The 20,179-nt window shown below is 34.1% G+C and overlaps 2 long non-coding RNA genes across 3 annotated transcripts; one reads left to right on the forward strand and one right to left on the reverse strand.

The window, feature by feature from the left end:
* Window positions 1-9: 9 nt before the first annotated feature.
* Window positions 10-4,453, reverse strand: LOC109618417 (THAP domain-containing protein 4). Its single transcript, XR_010714873.1, has 5 exons — window positions 3,550-4,453; window positions 3,197-3,377; window positions 2,640-2,834; window positions 2,410-2,519; window positions 10-1,405 (listed from the first exon to the last, which is right to left on the reverse strand). It is a non-coding gene; the product is annotated as a THAP domain-containing protein 4 (long non-coding RNA).
* Window positions 4,454-8,328: 3,875 nt separating this feature from the next.
* On the forward strand, window positions 8,329-13,517 carry LOC105340841 (uncharacterized). 2 transcript variants are annotated; one of them, XR_004601767.2, is made up of 4 exons: window positions 8,329-8,659; window positions 11,913-12,139; window positions 12,274-12,460; window positions 12,694-13,517. It is a non-coding gene; the product is annotated as an uncharacterized lncRNA (long non-coding RNA). The 2 variants fall into 2 exon arrangements; XR_010714874.1 differs by lacking the exon at window positions 8,329-8,659 and adding an exon at window positions 10,563-11,630.
* The last annotated feature ends 6,662 nt before the right edge of the window (window positions 13,518-20,179 follow it).

A 20,179-nucleotide genomic window follows, 5' to 3' on the forward strand; every position in this document is an offset into this window, starting at 1 on the left:
TGTTACCAAATTATTTAGTCACTTTTACAATGTCAAGGAGCACTTTTTATATACATGTATATAAAAAAAAACATTTTAATAATAAGAATAACTGGAAACAAGATAAGGAATTCACATCAAAAGTTTTTCATCAGATAATGTTCTTTTTCAAACATGTTAAAAATATAGTAAATTATAAAAATTATTTAATTTGAGTAGATTTTCCATAATACAGTACATGTAAATATTAAACAAAATTATTTAAGCCAGTGGTATATCAATTTATGACTCACATTCCATGTTTAACAGAGTTCATTCATATTGAATTTACATTGTACATGTAATACCCGGTATATTATAGTCTAAGAAAAACTGATATTACATGAACATCAATATCATGTGTTAAAAAAAAATGAAAAAAAAAATGAAAAACTAGCTGCTAGCCCAGGAACGTAGCACAAATACAAGAGTTAACAAATTAGTGTTGCAAGATAATATTAAAGTTGTATTTCATGGTATAAAAATTTACATGCTACAGAAAAAAATTGCATTTATTTCCTTAAAGCCAAATAAGTACACAAATTTTTCTTCCTGGCTATTGGTATAATTTAATATAATATAAAATAATTTGATTTTTGTTTAATATGATATACATGTACATTTGTACTGTATGAGACAAACTAGTTGTTCACCATAGAAACATCAAGGTTTGTTAGCCAACAAACAACCTGGAAAATTTTGGTCAAAAGAGGCTTAAGTGTAAGTGGCATAACACCATCAAAAATGTGAAATCTTTTAATTCTACCGATGCTTCTCTCAACATGTATTCTCAAAGTAGCAATTTCTTGAGTATCAAAAATTTCATCAGTGGAGAACTGTGGTGCACTACCTCTGAATGGGGGAATATTCAATTGACAGTTCTTTTTCAACAAAACATCTCTAATAGTGAAACCTTTATCAGCCATTACACTGTCATTCTCATCTAATAAATCAATTAAACCTGATGATATTGTAAGTTCTCTGTCAGAGGTTTTCCCAGGCCAGTCTTCAGATACAAATGATATAACACCAGATGGAGTAATACCAACTAAAAATTTTACAGTTGTATCCCAGATGGTGCTTGTAATTTGAAAAAGTCAAACTCTGGTTAACAAGGCTAGACGGTTTTTTAATATAAATTTCTGTACAATCAATAATGACTCGAACTGAAGAGTATCTCTTTTAAATGAAGGTGGCATTGTTCTCTGAACTATATCACGTGATGGAAAGGGATTAAGACATTTCAATTCTTGCCAAAGTAAACAAATCCATGAAGAGAAATATTTCGAAAAAGTACTCTCTGAAATTTGGAAGCGTTCTGCTATATCGCTGGTCAAACGCCCAACACGCAGTCTCATTAGTACGGCAAACAGCTGATCAATTAGGTCTAAGCACAGGGGCCAAGCCCGTTTTAACATTAATTTCAATGTAACCATAAATAAAGAAAGGGGTCGAACCCAAATAAAAAACTACCAGCTCGCTTCAAAAGCCTAATAAATCAAAACACTCGCAATATGCATGTATTTTTCAGAAAAGTAATGTCTGAGATACACTCATGCCGAATTTCAAGTTGATGGGTCTTAAAATAGCGGAGATATACGTCATTATTCTCTCGAAGTCGCCAGTTTATTTTTACTAGGACATTTACCGGTCCAGGGCTCACGATGGGATTTTGCCTCTGACAACAGCAGTATTGCAACAAGTCGAGAAACATTCGCACTAATCTTTGAAAACCTTACATCAAATGCACGTTACTTACATACAAAAACTCCGATAAAATTCCTTAAATACTCTCCATAATGAACTTTTATTCTGCAGCCACATCAACTTCTGACCAGACCGGCCATTGTGATAGCTAATGTTTAACTTAATTTCATTGGTTAATATTCCTGATCGTCCAATCAGAATCAGTCTTTCTCGAAGACGTTAAAATGGCCGGTCTGGTCAGAAGTTGATGTGGCTGCAGAATAAAAGTTCATTATGGAGAGTATTTAAGGAATTTTATCGGAGTTTTTGTATGTAAGTAGCGTGCATTTGATGTAAGATTTTCAAAGATTAGTGCGAATGTTTCTCGACTTGTTGCAATACTGCTGTTGTCAGAGGCAAAATCCCATCGTGAGCCCTGGACCGGTAAATGTCCGAGTAAAAATAAACTGGCGACTTCGAGAGAATAATGACGTATATCTCCGCTATTTTAAGACCCATCAACTTGAAATTCGGCATGAGTGTATCTTAGACATTACTTTTCTGAAAAATATATGCATATTGCAAGTGTTGTAAAAAATAATTGATTTATTAGGCTTTTGAAGCGAGCTGGTAGTTTTTTATCTGGGTCGGAGTTCGACCCCTTTCTTTATTTATGGTTACATTGAAATTAATGTTAAAACGGACTTGGCCCCTGTGGGTCTAAGGATCCTGCTTATGCTCGCTTGCGATCAGAAGACTGGTCGGTGTTTGGTCCAGACCAATACTTCATCCTCTCTGCCTTTGGACGTAAAATACTATTATAATAAATGTGAAAAGTTTAAAATGTAATTTTATGTATTTTCAAATATATACATGTAAATTATACTGTAATGCCAAAAAAATCAAATAAAAAAGTAATTATGAAATCAGCATACCTGAAGAGCCACATGAACACAGCGAATGAGGGAAGTCCAGTGTAAAATCGAGTCTTGGAGTCATCATCATCATTCATCAGATATTTTCTGGAAACTCCGCTTATGCCGAATCACCTCTTTTTGGAGCTCTTCCACCTAGCTCTTTCTTCAGTGCCATATTTTCCACCAACAAAGGGTCCGGGTCACACTGCATACCTTTATTAAAATTCAATACATTTCATTCATTTGATTATTAATTTTATGATTAATAATATGAAAAATCTGCATGCATGTTTATTAACAGATATAGGTTATCCTTAATTAAAATAGAAATTCAAATGACGTACATTATCTAAAGTGGATATATATAATAATTTAATGACATGCATCCAATGTTTTCATTAATACATGACGTTAATATCTTAAGATATTTTAAAAATAATTTAAATCAGTTTTACATCAACTTTGTTTTCTGCCCTTTAAAATTAATATATATAAATAATTTAAATAATTTTTATGAAAATTTATGCAATGAGTAATTAAAATATATTATACAATGGAGCTCGATCAATCTGTACCTTCATCTTTCAATATCTTGATGTTAACATCATCTACAGGTAAATCTGGATTAGAGATAAATGTGTTCTCTGTCAAGGATGAGACTTCATCAGTTGTTGTAGTATATGTGCAGCAATAGCTATGGCTAAACAAACTGAAGTCGTGGTGCCTTTTTAATGTTAGGGTTTCTTTTTCTTCCCGGCCCCGGTTTTAGCATGAATTAATTATAACTTTAACAAGTTATGAGTGATATTACCTGTTGACTTTAAGTAAAGAAAGCAAACATGAGACTTTAGATAAATCTGGGTTATCCCAATACATATGTATATAAGTATAATTTATCGCAAAAGTTTAATTTTGTGTTGGTCTTTTTTTTTGAAATCACCTGAAGTAAATTTCTTTTGCTGAGTCTTTCATTTCGGGCGGTTTGTGACTCTGATGGTTGCTGGGATTTATAGGCAAATAACGTGGTACGATAGTTGATGTCCGTCGGATCGTCACTATGCCTCGAATCAACAAAATGTTCGGAACACACTCGACTGTACTCGTTTGGAGTCCAATCGTCCCTATTTATGGCTCTAATCCAGGCTAATCGCTTCTTTCTGTCCTTGGGGAATCGAAAAAAACTTACATCCTTCTCCTTCGCTTTACTTCCCTGTCTGTTTGAACATTTAAATACCACGCACTGAATCACCATATTTACGTTGCTAATGTAAACTGTGGTATGCCGTTGTCGTATAATTTAAGGTCCGCCCTGTAAAATGGTCCGGGGCGGACCATAAATGTTAACATTTAAGGTCCGCCTTTGCTATAAAAGGGTTCGGCCCGTATAAGAAAAGGTCCGCCCTAATAAAAGGTCCGGGGTCTATTTATTATTTCTTTATCTTGACTTATCTTCAAGTTGTGTCTATACGTATCTTTTTGTTTTAACCAGTTATCATTTTATAATTGCTTAAAGTAGAATACTGAAACTTACGACAAGTGAAGTCATCAATTTCCACCCGTTGTATTGAAAATAATTGCTGATTCAATAGCTCGTTAAATTTGATGACGGTTTTAAATCACAACTGGAAAGAAATGAAGGACTGTTTTAGGGCTCTTTTAACATTGTAAAACCAACAGGAAATGGAGCTTGTTGTTGACACCTGTATAACAACAATGGCTTCATACAGGTGTGATAATTATACCCGAGCCCCCTGCGCTTTGGTGTAAGCAGGTGAATTCATTAGGCAATTAGCGGTTGTTATTAACTACGTTTACACATGAGACATATAATTTAATGGCGTCTTTTCTCGAAGCAACTTAAAGAAGTATGTATTTATTTTAAAAAGTGAGATTGCGGTTCAGAAAAAAAATGAAAACCTTTGAAAATCATTGATCGCAGGTGTTATAAACTTTTACTATAACTAAGATCGTTTGTTTATTTATTTATGTATATTTACGAACACCAGGTAAGATTCGTTCGATTTCTTACGAAAATTGATTGTAATTCATAGTTTAGTAGAAATTAACTGACACGACTTGAATAATTTCATATACTTCTATCAATCAACTCATTAATTTGTTTACATATAAGATGTAAGTATAAACAATTGTATAGATGATTCAATGATTCTTCTTCGTTATGATTGTAGCGTAGCTCAAGAGCACATTAGTACATGCAATCTGAACCAGGAATTCCGACTGATATTTTTTATTGTTTGTCGGGGAACGTACTTCACATAGAGCCTAATCCTTTTCAGCTTCTTTTATCAATAGTTCTTTCTTTTAAAATAAGATAGAGATAAGTTTGATCAGAGCTAAAAGAGATTTTGGATATATGATATAACAAAGACATACTGTTGTTTTGTTCTAATTTATAAAAGCACACAAATCAATTGCAACAGGTTTTTTTTTTATTTATGAAAAGATGCGATATAAAATCCGTCACCATATGCATGATTAACAAAACGTTCCCATCATCAATACAAGTAATGTCACACAATGCACCGCGCTTATCGTATGCGATGTATTATATAAAATGATATAATAAAAAAATTGACATGTAAAAATTTTAATTCGAATAAGGAAATTGATTTAAATCTTGTTGAATGATTAAAAGGATATGTTATTAACATTATATTCGTGACACTGTCGCATCATAAACCTATGCCTTTTTAAAGGTTTTTATTTCAGAGTAAATGACGATTAAATTTGAAAAACTTTAAGCAACAAATTATTTTAAAATAGATATATTAACATAGACATTTTAAAAATAAGAAAATCGTAAGCGTTCATTTCGGTTAGCTACACAACGCTTTCAGAGCTTTTTTTTTTTGTTTCTAGATCTATGAATGTCCATGCATGAGAGAGAGAGAGAGAGAGAGAGAGAGAGAGAGAGAGAGAGAGAGAGAGAGAGAGAGAGAGAGAGAGTACACCCTCCATATGGTTTCAATATTTTTTTAAAGCCTATGCCATGCTGACTAAAAAAATCGATAGAGTAATTACGCGCGGAAGGAAAATTAACACCACTAGATACGTATATCACCAGCAATATCATAAGACCAGAGGCTACGTTTATGGCTTTTTTGAAAACTGGTCACACATCAAATAATCCACTTTACGACTCTTTCAAGCACAGAAGATATTTTTTTTGGTTATGTACTAAATGGAAAATATGATTTTAAAGAATCACGGTTAATTCTTTGTTAAGAAATAAATTACGAAGTTTTTTTTGTTTTTATATATATATATATATATATATATATAATGTCAAGAATTCAAAAATGACGTTGCTAGTGTGCGGCGTATAACATTATTCAAAGTTCTATACAATTATATTCAGAAATACTTATCTTGTTGCCTTAAAAATTTCAGACCTTTTGGATAAAATTTGATTGAATATAATCTCTGCTCGATTGATTAAAACCAAAGAGTATGTATACGAGTTCAATGAGCTGTTGCCTTTATTTATTGAGCCATTTTTTTTCAAATCATAATTTATTATCCAAAGCTGCATAACTTTTCTCCCATTGGATTTACTCAATTCCTACACACCTTGCAATAAAATATACTAAAATGGTCTTATTATATTAAACAATACTAGACTTTGACCCGTGCGTGCACGGGTAGACACTGCATATCGGACATTTACGAAATAGGTACATCGACACACCTTATTATTGACATTTACATAACAAAGCTATAAGCATACAATAATGCTATTAATTTCACTACATTTTCCTTAGTTTGAAAAATCTAACTGTGTCTCGGGAAAGGCCCTAAGCACAGTTAGAATGCCTCCCTCATACCTGTAATGTAGCAGAAAATTGCAGAATCGCTCCGGAACGATTTTGGAGAAAGTTAATGAAGTTGCCTTTAAATAACAGTCAAATTCATCACAACAAACCTTTTTGAGACCTCAAATACCTTTCAACTAAAAATTTCAATCCATAGAATGGAAGAATTCAACACATTTTCACCAACGTACACGTATTTTCTTTGTAAAACTGGGTCCGTAGGACATAATTCATTTTTACGATAAAACATATTCTATCTCCACTCTCCTAACAAATATAATGTAACTTTTTTGCATGTACTCAAATATTTTTTGTCATCACGAAGACAAAAGTAATATAAAGTCCTACTTTCTATTTAACAAAGCTATTAATAGATATAGAACGCTTGAATATTATCCCCTTCTCCTTAAACAAATAAAGGGCGGACCTTTTTCTTGGGCTATAATATAAGGTCCTACCTCCCAAAAAACAAAGTTCTATAAATCGGGGATGTTTAAAACTTTTCGTTTTTTACTAAGAATATTAGGCCGGGCCTTTTCTTGGGCTACAATATAAGGTCCTACCTGCCCCCCCCCCACCTCCCCCAAAAAATGTTCTATAAAGGGGAGGGGGGGGGGGTTATTAAAAATTTTCGTTTTCTATTTAGAATATAAGGGCGGACCTTCTCTTGGGCTATAATATAAGGTCCTCCCTCAAGAAAAACAAAGTTCTATAAAGCGGGGATGTTTAAAACTTTTCGTTTTTTACTGAGAATATTAGGCCGGACCTTTTCTTGGGCTACAATATAAGGTCCTACCTCCCCCAAAAAACAACAAAATTCTATAAAGGTGAAGCGGGGATGTTTAAAACTTTCTGTTTTCTACTAAGAATATTTGGGCGGACCTTTTCTTGGGCTATAATATAAGGTCCTACCTCCCAAAAACAAAGTTCTATCAAGGGGGATGATTAAAACTTTTCGTTTTCTATCTAGAATATTAAGGCGGACCTTTTCTTGGGCTATAATATAAGGTCCTACCACCCAAAAAAAAAACAAAGTTCTATAAAGATAAGGTATAAGATATAAGATCTATAAGGGGGATGATTAAAACTTTTCGTTTTCTATTTAGAATATTAGGCCGGACCTTTTCTTGGGCTATAATATAAGGTCCTACCTCCCAAAAAACAAAGTTCTATAAAGGGGGATGATTAAAACTTTTCGTTTCCTATTAAGAATATTAGGGCGGACCATTTCTTGGGCTATAATATAAGATCCTACCTCCCCAGAAAACAAAGTTCTATAAAGGGGGGGGGGGGATGATTAAAACTTTTCGTTTTCTACTTAGAATATTAGGCCGGACCTTTTCTTGGGCTATAATATAAGGTCCTACTTCCCATAAAACAAAGTTCTATAAAGGGGGATGTTTAAGACTTTTCGTTTTCTATTAAGAATATTTGGGCGGACCTTTTCTTGGGCTATAATATGAGGTCCTACCTCCCAAAAAACAAAGTTCTATAAAGCGGTGATGTTTAAAAATTTCCTTTTTCTACTAAGAATATTTGGGCGAACCCTTACTATATCCCTCTTCGTCAGCACGCACTTCAACATTTGCACTATACATTAAGTTCTACTTTCACTTACAAAACGAAAACCAGCGGTAAAAGGAGCTTCTGGACGTTTTTTTTTTCAACAACTACACACAAATATTGTAATATTTCCTACAATTATGTATAGATAGCTGTGATTATTTATTTAAATAGCAGGTAGGACCTTATCTTATAAGGGAAAGGCGGACCTTATATGTTAACATTAAAGGTCCGGCCGGACCGATAAACGGGTCGGACCTTAAATTATACGACACCGTCCGGAAGCGTTTGTGCGCGTGCGCTAAAATCAGGACCGCAGTTAACGTGAAAAGGCTTACAAAATATTTGCATCTATTTTGAAATGCCGGTCAATAGACTGCGATCTAATAGACCCCCGGTCAATAGACTGCGATCTATTGGACCGCCAGTCAATAGACTGCGATCTATTGGACGGCGGTCAATAGACTGTGATCTATTAGACCGGCAACGTATATCAGAACGCGTGTATGTTATAATGTGACATCCTTCCACAGGGAATGTATATTCCTTTACATAGACGCTGTTTTAGTACTTGGTGAAACTTAATTCAATGTTATCAAAATGGAATATCAAATAATCAACAGTTTTAAAGCCTCATATAAGGTAAAAGACTATTTAAAATCTAATGGGTCGAAGACTCCTCCTTCTTTGTGTAAACTAATATGTTTTACGGTGCGACCGTTGGGGCGAGCACAGCATGTGATCAAACAATGAATTATAATAAATCAATAAAAATAAAATTAACAACGTAAAATTCGAATGCAAAAAAATTAAACATACCTATTTTTCAGTAAATTTTCATTATTCATAGTTTATAAGATTTGATATAATTTATTTATTTATAAGTAGAACAGTAGTTTAATCTCAGATACAATGTTGTTGAATTATAAAGATTTTAATATATAAATATTCATTGCACTGTATCTCCTCTTTTAAAGTGATTGTAACATCAGTTCATCCCCCTTTTTTGCAGTAGACATTTTTTCTTAAACCTACATATAAAACTTGACTCATCATAGAGCCCCCCCCCCTCCCATGTTAAAAAAATAATATTTCATTTTATTTTTCAATTTACACATAGAAATCATCTTATCATGGATTTGCCCTCTCCACTTTTAAAAAAAAAATTAATGTTTAATTTTTTTTTTTGATTTACGCTTAAAAATATTTGCTTATCATATTAAAAGAACATGGTGCCCCCCCCCCCCTCCCCCGCATGTAATAAATGGAAGTGAAAATAAAGAAACCACTGAACTGCTATAGAGATGAAGGATTAGAATTTTCATGATTTTTTTCTTTTTGCTTGCAAAGATTTTTTGGATGAGGCTGCCATCCACCCACCCACTCCCTTTTAAAAAAAAGCGATGCTACGTGTACGTTCCAGGAAATTACCGTAATTATAGTGAATAAAATAAATGTGAGCATTCATCCAAATGAGTGCAATTTACAACTGTTTCCTGTATCTGAAGAAATGTCCTTATTCTTCAGCTGTTCTTTAGCTTAGCCTTTACAAGATTTTGAAAGGATTTTGGTCATTTCAGCAGATTTACAATATAGAGTAATTTTCCCTTATCATTGGTTATTGTGACGTCAAAGCTGACGTTGGTTAAGTGGCGCCTGACTCCTTAAAAAACTCCCCTGAGAAATAAAAGTACGCGAAGTATACTTATTTAATTTACTTAAAAAAGCATGATGTTGTTAAAATTACACATCTTATATGCTTATATATTGAGAGTTTTACTTTGATTCTCGCGGGAACGTGAGGTTGGAAACCATTGGTACTATGAATTGTGGGTCAAAATTTACTGACGCCGAAAAAATCTATCGGATCAATGTGTAAACCTTTGTGACGTCACTCGATTATTTTTGATTGAGAGTGTACTGAGATGAACTTTAGAGGTAGCACTAGTATGTCGTATACATCGTTATTGTTTTTATCATATTGTCTTGCTGATTCTCGTGAGAGTGTGAAGTGATAAAAATTGCCATGATTACAGAGAACAACTGGGACGATTAAAACAATGCATTACTGGTCCGATTTACTGACGCCAAAATAATCCGTTGAATGAATGTGCAACTATAGTCCGAATTTTCTATTCACACACGCCATGCCGGTAGAGCTCGCTTCGCTCCGGCGCTGCGCGCCGGCGAGCTACGCTCGCTAATATTAAATTGAGATGTTGTAATGCATGCAACAAGTTTGGTGCATGTAAAATATGAAAAAAATCTGAGTATATTGCATAATGGCACGAAAACCATCTGCAATATGCAAATTGTAAAACCAGTAAACTAAAAAAGGAATTAGGTAATAAAACAATTATTTAATGCTTGAACAGTCAATAGACCAGATTTTTTTCCCTTGGTGCAGGGAACAGCTCAGTATGATCTATTGCCCTCGGCCGTTGGCCTCGGGCAATAGATCATACTGAGTGGCCTCGGGCAATAGATCATACTGAGCCTCGGGAAAAATATTCTGGTCTTTTGACTGCTCAAGCATTAAATAATTGTATAATATATTACAGTAGAGCTGTTTGTTGCCGACGAGGGTTTATATATGGCCACTACAGTGGGTCTACAGTGAAATATCAATCGCTGAGGATTGATTTTGGAGTGAAATTTTAAAATGATGCGGCGTCGATGAGGACGACCGCATGGCATGGCTGGTACTGGAGGTACCATGAGGGCCAGATATACATAATCAACAAGGTGGTAATAGATTGTTTACCACCAATGAGGGTCTTGTTAGATTAATATTGGTGATGTGATTAAATGGTATAATTTTATTGAGACTGTCGATGGATGATTGCACTGATTTAACATGGATTTTATGAAGGTCGAAAATCGCAGATAAAACGTATGCGACGAGAAATAGGATAATTTGAAAAAAAATATAGTGTTAAGAGTAAATAATAACAAGCATACGTGTGATGTTGATTAATTAAATCTTTTTGATTTTTCAATTTTGTGGCCGGAATTTGTTGATATGTACGGATCTATTTGTATATTAGCTTTTTAGTTTAACTTCCGGTTTTATGTTGTAGATGGTGTTACCTACTGTTTTAACGAGGCCGAATACAGAACGAGTACGCACACTTTCGCGCAGCGTTTCATTTGTATTGTGACGTCATCTTTTTGCTTGGTTGACGCCATGGCGTGGTAGTTTCAACTGCAAATATTCAGCGAAATTTGTTGAAAATATCACGTTTAATGCGTAAAATTAATGTTATATTGTGGAATAAACATAAATGGCTCGAAGTATAAGCTATATTTGGGCTCGGGTCGAAAACGTGAATAAGGTTCAGCAAGCCTAGCCCTCTGTCACGTTTTCTTAACCCGCCTAAGTACAGCTTAATTCATATATTTCAAGACAGTAACCATGTATTTTATATTAATGACCCTTAATATGTGATGTTATATATTTATTTATTACTTAAATATGTCCAAATGTTTTAATAATACTATAAATATCAGCATTTCCGCCTTTGTCAAATAAAAAATAGCCATTTTCTGACAAATCTGGGAAACTGAGCAAACAAAAAACAACTTTGATAAGACCCTTGGATCAAACCAGATGGTAAAAGGTTTTTTTTATTTGACCATTTGATGCCTTTTAGCGATAACCTTAATATGTAGAACAGAAAAAGAAATCCCTAGGGCAGAAGTTTAAAAAAAAAGAGTAAAAAATGTGAGAAAATGGTACATTTCAAGCAAAATCCCATAGGGCCCTATGTTAAAAATTAACAAACTTTGAGATGACCCCCTAAACAAACGGTGTGGTAAATGTCTTATTTTTTAATCTTAAAATAATAATTATATCAGTAGAAATTCATGTAAAAAATTTCATTCAAAAATCTAGGGCAGAACAAATCAGACCCGGCCTCGTTCAAAAGAAAACATTCCCTGAAAGGAAAACAATTATTACCAGTTATCAGAAAGTTGAGGGATATTCAAGATGCGCATGGCATTAAACAGTTAGCTAAAGGACTTCTTCTGCAAGGCGTACCAAAAATATGTATGAGGATGTATTGAAGGCTGTTGAGGATTTAACTGGAGAAAACGGGATTGAGTAACTGGAACTGGCAGGTATTATTATTTACAATATAACAACATTTCTGTCATGAATGAAGGAATGATATTTATGATATTACAGTGTAATAGCTCTTAATTTAAGAACAAGTGATGCCATTTTATTGAATTAAATTAATTTAAAATAATAGGGAAGGACCCAAATGATGAGGATTTTGCAAAGTTACTACTCCATGTCTGCATATAAATGCTAATGAAAAAGGACAACCAGAAGGACAGTATTTGCAGGATCCAGAATTAGGTCACTTGTCAGCAACGACTGCAGATCTAGAGCAAGGGCCTACTTCTAATTCAAAGAAGGCAACAGACAAAGACCAGGTACTCTTAGTTTTTTCATCAAAGAGTGATTAATTATTAGTGATATGTAATTATTAGTAATTAATTATGTATTGTTAAATTATGTTAATATATTGATTTCTAACCTTTTATTTTGCATTGATAGGGATTAATTATTTTGAATAAATGGTTAAACAATATTCACTTCAACCAGGTACAGTATAACTACTTATTATGATGTTAATCATTATCAAATGATTTATAATGCATTTTAGGATTCAAATGGTGGAAAACGTAGGAAGCTACAAGATTCAATAACTGAAGTCAAAGACAAGGATGGTACACAGATTCAGCAGGTGAAGGACAAGATTAAAGTTCTCTGTACCCAGTCCCAGCCCAGTGAAGCACTGATTTTATTAAGTTTAGATGAATTATCTAGGTAAGCTAGAAAAGTGAACCATGAGGACATGGATGTGTATGAAGATTTGTGTAGACAATGTAGTAGGATGCAGGGCAAGATTAACATGGAAAATTTATGTTTAACCGTTCTTGGGGGGAAAGGTGCAGGTCCATTGACTAAGGCCATAAATAAATGTTTAAAAGAGAGTGGGACTTCTGAAGTTAAGAGGGATAATACTTCCTGTAAATAGGATATTCAGCCACCAAAACAGGAATCAGTTTTAGCAAATTTGAACCCACCAATGCCCATGTATCCAATGGGATTTCCTCAGCCTTATTCATATGCACCTCAATATGGAGGGGGATACATGTACAGGTCAGTCAGACCCCAGGGTCAAGGGATGCCTTATAGGAAACAGAGTATGGGCAGGGGTACATGCTTATTTTGTGAATCATCAAGCCACTATGTAAGAGATTGTGAACTTATGAAACAAGCAAAGAGAAAGTAGAGAATTTCCAGTGGAGAGTATGTGTTATTAGTAAGATAGACTATAGGGGTCTCTAAAGTTTAGTGCCTTCAACATTGCAATGTTAGGAATTATTTGGTTGTGAATTTCCCACATTTCTTTTAAATCATTGTGAAGATTTTATTCTCAACATTTTGTATGATTTTGAGATTTATAAACACAGTATTTCATCATTTTGTGTTTATTTGTACTTTGACATGGACGAGGTAGTTAAAAAAAATATGGAATGTCTGACCTTGTTACCTGAAGACAACTAAGTCTTAGTGGATTTATTCACGTAGGTTACAAGTGAGGGAGTTCCATCACCCATATGTCTCCCATGTTGGACTCTTGATAGTTTAACCATAACTTTATATTTTTACAGGGAAATAAATATAGAATGGGAGAGATGACTTGATTTTGATCCAACTCGTGTAGAACTAAGACAGAATTCATCATGGGTGACATTGGGAGGTGGGACTCCCTCATTTGTAACCAAACATCCTACAGCTGAGTTTGTCCTTCAAGGGGTTGATTTTGACATTAAAAATTGACCTTTGCGTGACCCAAAATTATGTAAGTCAGGTCAGATACATCATAATATGAATCATTGGAATGAAGTTTTGAAAAAGGGAGTAGTAGATGAAGATGTTCAGTTTAGAATAAGTAGGTGGCTTACACAAGGTGTAGATGTTAAGGAATTCTTTTCACATTTCAAAGGAAACTTTAAAGGTCTTTCTTATGACAGTGATGAACCTTCAAGCATTTTCTTAGAAAATAGTATTAGTTGTAGGGATCACAAGGAGTTTGTAGACCAGATTTTATATGAGAAAATAAGGATAGGAGCCATAAGAGTTCTGGGAAAGATTGGTGAATGTGACATGCCTAGGGTTGTGATGCCTTTGTTAGTAGAGCCATCTCAACCGCGGTTATGTTTGGATGGAAGGTACTTAAATTTGTGGATAAAAGATTCTCCGTTTCGTCTTGAAACTTTAAATGATGTTCATATGTTGATAGATTCAGAGGCATGGATGGTAATGTGATGAAAAGTCAGACTATGAACACATTGTCAGAGAACTCACAGACTTACTTTGGGATTGAATTTGGTGGATTTATCATGGTTTACACAGTTTTGGCTTTTGGATGGAAGGCCTCACCATATGTTTATCAAACTGTTGGAATGACAATTACATCTTATCTTAGAAAATTGAATGTTATAACAACTCAGTATATTGATGACCGTTTGATGATAGCTAACCCATCAGAGGGCACTACTGACTTGGAAGCAAAAGAACATTGTTTTAGGGTGATATATGCTCTACTTCAAATTTTAACCCGTTTAGGTTACACAATATCACTTGAAAAATCATTCCTGGAACCCCAACAATGTGTAAGGTTCCTTGGATTTTTGGTGGATTCAGTAAAGTTAGCTTATATCTTGGCAGAGGATAAAAAGTTTAAGTTTAGAGAGTTAAGAGAGTCAATTTTGGCAGGCAGGGAGGTTTCTATTCGAACTTTGCAGCGTTTTGCAGGCAAGTGTGTTTTGATGGGTTTTACAATTCCAGGAGCTAAATTGTACTGCAGGGAAGTTAATAATGCAATTTCATGTGGAGTTAAAAATTCAAAACGTATTGTCATAGGTGATGAATTGCGGGAAGAGTTCAAATACTGGCGTTTCTTGGACTCGTGGAAGGGTTACGCAAAGTGGAGGTTAGAGAGTCATAAGCAAGTAAATATTTCAACAGATGCTTCTGGCTACAAGTATGGGGCAGTAGTTTGTTTTCAGGGGGAAAAGGTTGAACTTGGAGATTTTTGGGAGACAAACGACAGTAGACCTATTCATTTGAAGGAAGCTGAGGCAGTCCTTCAGGTCTTGAAGTCAATGGAGGATGTAATTAGAGATTCAAGGGTTGACTTACTGGTAGATAATGTTGCTGTTCTGAGTGTTTGGAACAATCAAGGAGGACGGGATAGATCTTTGAACAACATAACAAAACAGATATTTCAGTTGGTGACTTCTTGTAATTGTGATCTGCACATGCAATATGTATCCTCAGATTTGAATGAGGCAGATTCACCTTCACGTAGTCTTAGTTACAGTGATGCATGTTTGAATATTGGTTCATGGCAGTGTGTTGAAAGGCAATTTGGACCTCATTCAATGGACCTCATGGCTATTGATTCTAATGTGATGAAATGTTCAGGAGGTACAGCAATACCACATTTTACCCCATATCCTACCCCATATTCATCTGATGTAAATTTGTTTGCTCAGGATTTGTCAGTGGTGGTTAATGCATATGTTTATCCCCCTTTTGCCCTTATACATCCGGTACTCTTATTTTTAAAGGAACAGAAAGTTGGTCTGTGCACCTGTGTCCTGCCATTAATTAAGATTGTACCTGTTTGGTGGCCTCTTGTTGAAAGCATGTAATCCAGAGTTTAGAGTTAGGGGCCCGGGGAGATAAGGCAGTAATAAGGGTTCCTTCTAGAAAAGGTTTCATTACTGATAATAGGGGTCTGAGATGGCCACTAGTTGCATTCAAGCTTTTGTTTATCTAAGCTATATGTTTTTCATTTCGTAGGGAGAAAGCTTGGATCTGGTTAAGATTGACAAGAGGATTAAGGAATTGAATGACAAATCTTCATCATCTTTATCTAAGAGAAAAGATACTTTGAAAAACTCTCTGAATTTCTTTCTTAAACTATTGAGGAAAGATTGCACAATATCTAATTGTACCCCTGATGATCTAAAGCATTTTCTTGTGTGGCAGGATGGTTTTGGTAAAACACCAGTTCATAAAATAAATTGTACATTTTTGGGTACTAAAGAATAAGGAAGTTGTGAATGCCCAAGACGATTAGCAGCTGGGACAGTATCGGTCTTTAAAGAAAGTGGTCGTAGTAAATTCTGGGATGAGAAGAGTGATACAGGTAACCCTGCAGTGGCACATTGCATCAAACAGTATGTGAAACTTATTCAAGAGAAACAAGCCGCAGCACATGTAGTTCCTAAGCAGGCAAAGTGAATCTGGCTTTATCTGGTTCGGTTACCAATGTAGGACAAATGATGAACCATGTGGGATGGTATGGAGAGGGAACAGCAGAATATTATAGTAGATTGCCAGCTTTAGTGGAATCTGATTATATCGCAGGTAGATTAGCAGACAGTGCAGGTCAATGTGATTTTGTGGAAGATCTGTTCCAACAATATGAGGATTTTAATATTTTACAAAAAGCTTTTCATTAACGATAAGGCCTTAAGAATATCAATACAATTTAGGGAATAAGAAAGATCCTTTGTTTTCGAATTTATCATCTACATCATATTAGGATTTTGTAGGACTGTTTGTTTTGTAAATAGCAGTGACGGTTAATTTGTTGTTGAATAACATTTTGTAGATTTACTGTATAACTTATAACAGTGATAAGTTGAAAGAATGTCAAATCTAAAATTTGAAAATAATACATATAATGTATTTTAAGCAATAGTTTTATCCCATTTGAATAACTTGTGTTTTTGATCTTTAAGTTCAGGAGTATGTTGAACAGACTGTTTGTTACTCAACATATTTTGTTTAGATTAATTTTATGATTATGAGTATTGTGAGGAGTGAAGGCACTTATGTTACAATGGTGATTGTCTAGGGAAGTGTAATACGTCACCGCGAAAGTGATGACGTCATCTTTCTCAGAGCTGTACCAATGATACTGAATATTGAGAATGAGCACGGTAGATGGCATTGGTGGTTCAGCTTATCCATGATTTTACCCCACCCACCCCACCCTTGTATATGTTCTTGTTCTCGGTTCATGATAAATGACTACATTTCCTAATACTTGAGAAGAACTAGAGCAGGAACGTATACACTTGGGATAGGTATATCGTCTTTGGAGGTACGCAGTGATTCCTCCGTATGTATATAGGCGGGGCATATGGTTGTTTGATAACCACCACCATCGATCTATACACGTGGGGACGGTCTTATAAAAAGGATTTGACCTATGCTGAGATTGCGTAAGTTGTAGAATGATGCATTAGTATGCTTGCAGTGCATTGTACTTGAGTAACAGCTGTGACTTGAGCTTTGATTATAATGTGCCGCTTAGTCTTTGGCAAATCTCTGAACACAAGTCATCTTTATCTTGGATGTATATATTTTTTTAAAGTTGTTCTAAATTATTTCCAATATTATTTTCAGATCATGGGGTTTACACAGTATTTGTTGAGCTTGGGGAAACAAAAATAGAGGGAAGAAAAGTGAAGAGAAGTGCATGCAAGAATAGCAAACATAGCAATGCAAATCTTCTCACATTAATGTACCAATTTTTGTTGTTACAGCTCTTTTAAAATCCTCTTGGAGACAGAAGTCCTATTCAAAACTTTTTGGATAAAAATAAAAGTGGAGGCATGCATCATATCTGCATTGAGGTACATATCTTAAAAGCAATTTTTCTACTTAAAGTTGTTTAATTTCATGATTGATATGACATTACTAAGAGCATAATACAATTTGAATTTGCAATGTACTTTATTATTGTTTTTATACATTTTTTATGTGTTTGAACAGGTAGACAACATTAATGAAGCAATGAAAGACATCAAATCTAAAAGAATAAGACTTCTGAGCGAAGAATCAAAGATTGGGGCTAATGGCAAACCTGTGGTATGCCTCCACCCCAAGGATTGTAATGGTGTGTTAGTAGAACTGGAGCAGGTGTGAAGCTTTTTGACACATATTTCCCCCTGAAATGCACAGATAATAAAACACCTCTACCTATTTCTTTTAAAGAAACTTAAACTTGTTCAAACTGAGAATTACACCAGGTAAAAGTGTTTTGACCTATCCTTTTAAAATCTACATTTGATGTTACTTATTCTATTTGATTTTAGATTAGTTAACATGCAGGTTAGACAATGTTTTCACTGTTGGAGTTTTGCTTTATGTGTAAGTGCATTGAATTGCTTGGTCCTATAGCAGTATATGGCACAATATTCTCTTATTCTATTCGGCTTGTTATTAAGATACATTTGTTATATTAATAGTAAAGTTAGATTTGTTGAACACTAGGGCATTATTAAGAGTATGTTTAATGACATATGTACATTAAATAGGTATAGAATGGTTTCATAAAGAAATACATAAAGGTTGACACAGTACCAGATAAGTTAAAACTACAGTGTAACCAAACAGCTTTTTTTTGTCACCAAAACCTAAACCTATGCATGTTGTTAAGGTTTTTTCACCATGCATAGAGTGCATTTTGTTTGTTTGATTAAAAACATGTAATGATATGAATACATATAATGATTGAATATGTGAAAAACTGTATCGGTGTAAAGCATTTATTATGAAATAAACTTGCTTTGACACAACAGTGCCCAAACATTGTAATTTTACTACTCAGAGAAACTGAATTATTCTTTGGGTGACAAAATAAAGTTGAAGAACCCAAAGAGAGTTGAACCTCCTGCAACCATGAGAATGGAAGTTACTGTATTTGGTGAGGCATGGGGCTGGAAAAGAAACCAAACCAGAAACAGATGACATCACAATCTGTTCCAGTCAAACATAGACAGAAGGTCTTTGGCTTTCACTTATAGATGGGTCCCTAAGCAAGTTTTTTGGTTACGTGTTTTTCTCTTGAAACCTATTGTAATGAAAAAATCCAAAAAGTGGTGTTTCAAGTACTAGTACTTTTTAAAACCAAAATGTCAATATGTATACCCCATTTTTCATAAGTTTCCAGCTAATTTTTTGCAATTTCAAATATACATTTTTCAACTAAAGCAAGTTTGGAACATATATTCTTAATCAGTATTATGTGAAAAACAGATCACAATGGTTATTTTAATTAACGGAAAAAAGACATTTTGTGTGAAAAGTATTCAAAATTAGAAAATCTAATTTATTAAAAAAAAATTAAATATCTTAAAATTTTGTTATTTAGTGGTTAACTTCCTTAATTTTTTTCTCTAAAATATTAGATATAAACCTGTTACTCTTTGAAAGCTAAAACATTGTAGGGGTAAACTTGATTATTTTCCTTCTACAACTTTTTGAACATGCATACCCTCATTTCGCTCAGTCTACTTCAATGACCTTTAGAAAATGTAATCCATTAAATTTTCTTCCAACATTTTAAAGTGAATATGTTTGCATGTTTTGAAAGGAAGCCCTGTAATAAGTATTTTATTTTTCAAAAACTGTGAAAAGGAAGAGATGCATTTTTAAATACAAAAAGACGTCACTCAAGTAGGGACCCAGAGGCATATGGACATAAAAGGTGTATATTCTTTTCTGTGAAGTACATGTTTGTCTAGATATTTGATTGATCAAATAAATAAGTCACATTTGTTGTAGCGTAGCAAAACGGCATTAAAGAGTATTTGAATGTTTTAAAGCTATACACGCTATAATTTACGTCAATTTTGAATGACAGTGAAAACGCATGTGTTTGTCTACTTATAAAAGTTATCCTTAATCTGTAAATTACAATGGTGAATTCCATCTCGTTACGAAGATATAGATTTTTAATTGTTTATTTTCCTGCCAGGAAAATATACCTTTTCATGAATATTGATGAAGGAAGAGTGAAACCGACCTCATTGCGCATGTCCGCGGAGAACTAGGTGGTCGTTATTGTTTGCCTAATTAAATATCCAACTTGATTTTTAATATGCTTAACAGTTGTTAATTTGAAATACATACATGTATAATGAGTAAAATACGTTTGTCATTCACGCTACCCTTACTTCTGCATTAACACGTATAGGATCTATAAATAGCACATAGGGGAAAAACACAGGTCTACGTCATTTTTTTTAAAGGAAGTATTCATATATACTCACAGG

Source organism: Magallana gigas, chromosome 6 (genome assembly GCF_963853765.1).
Source record: "Magallana gigas chromosome 6, xbMagGiga1.1, whole genome shotgun sequence".
Lineage (NCBI taxonomy): Eukaryota > Metazoa > Mollusca > Bivalvia > Ostreida > Ostreidae > Magallana > Magallana gigas.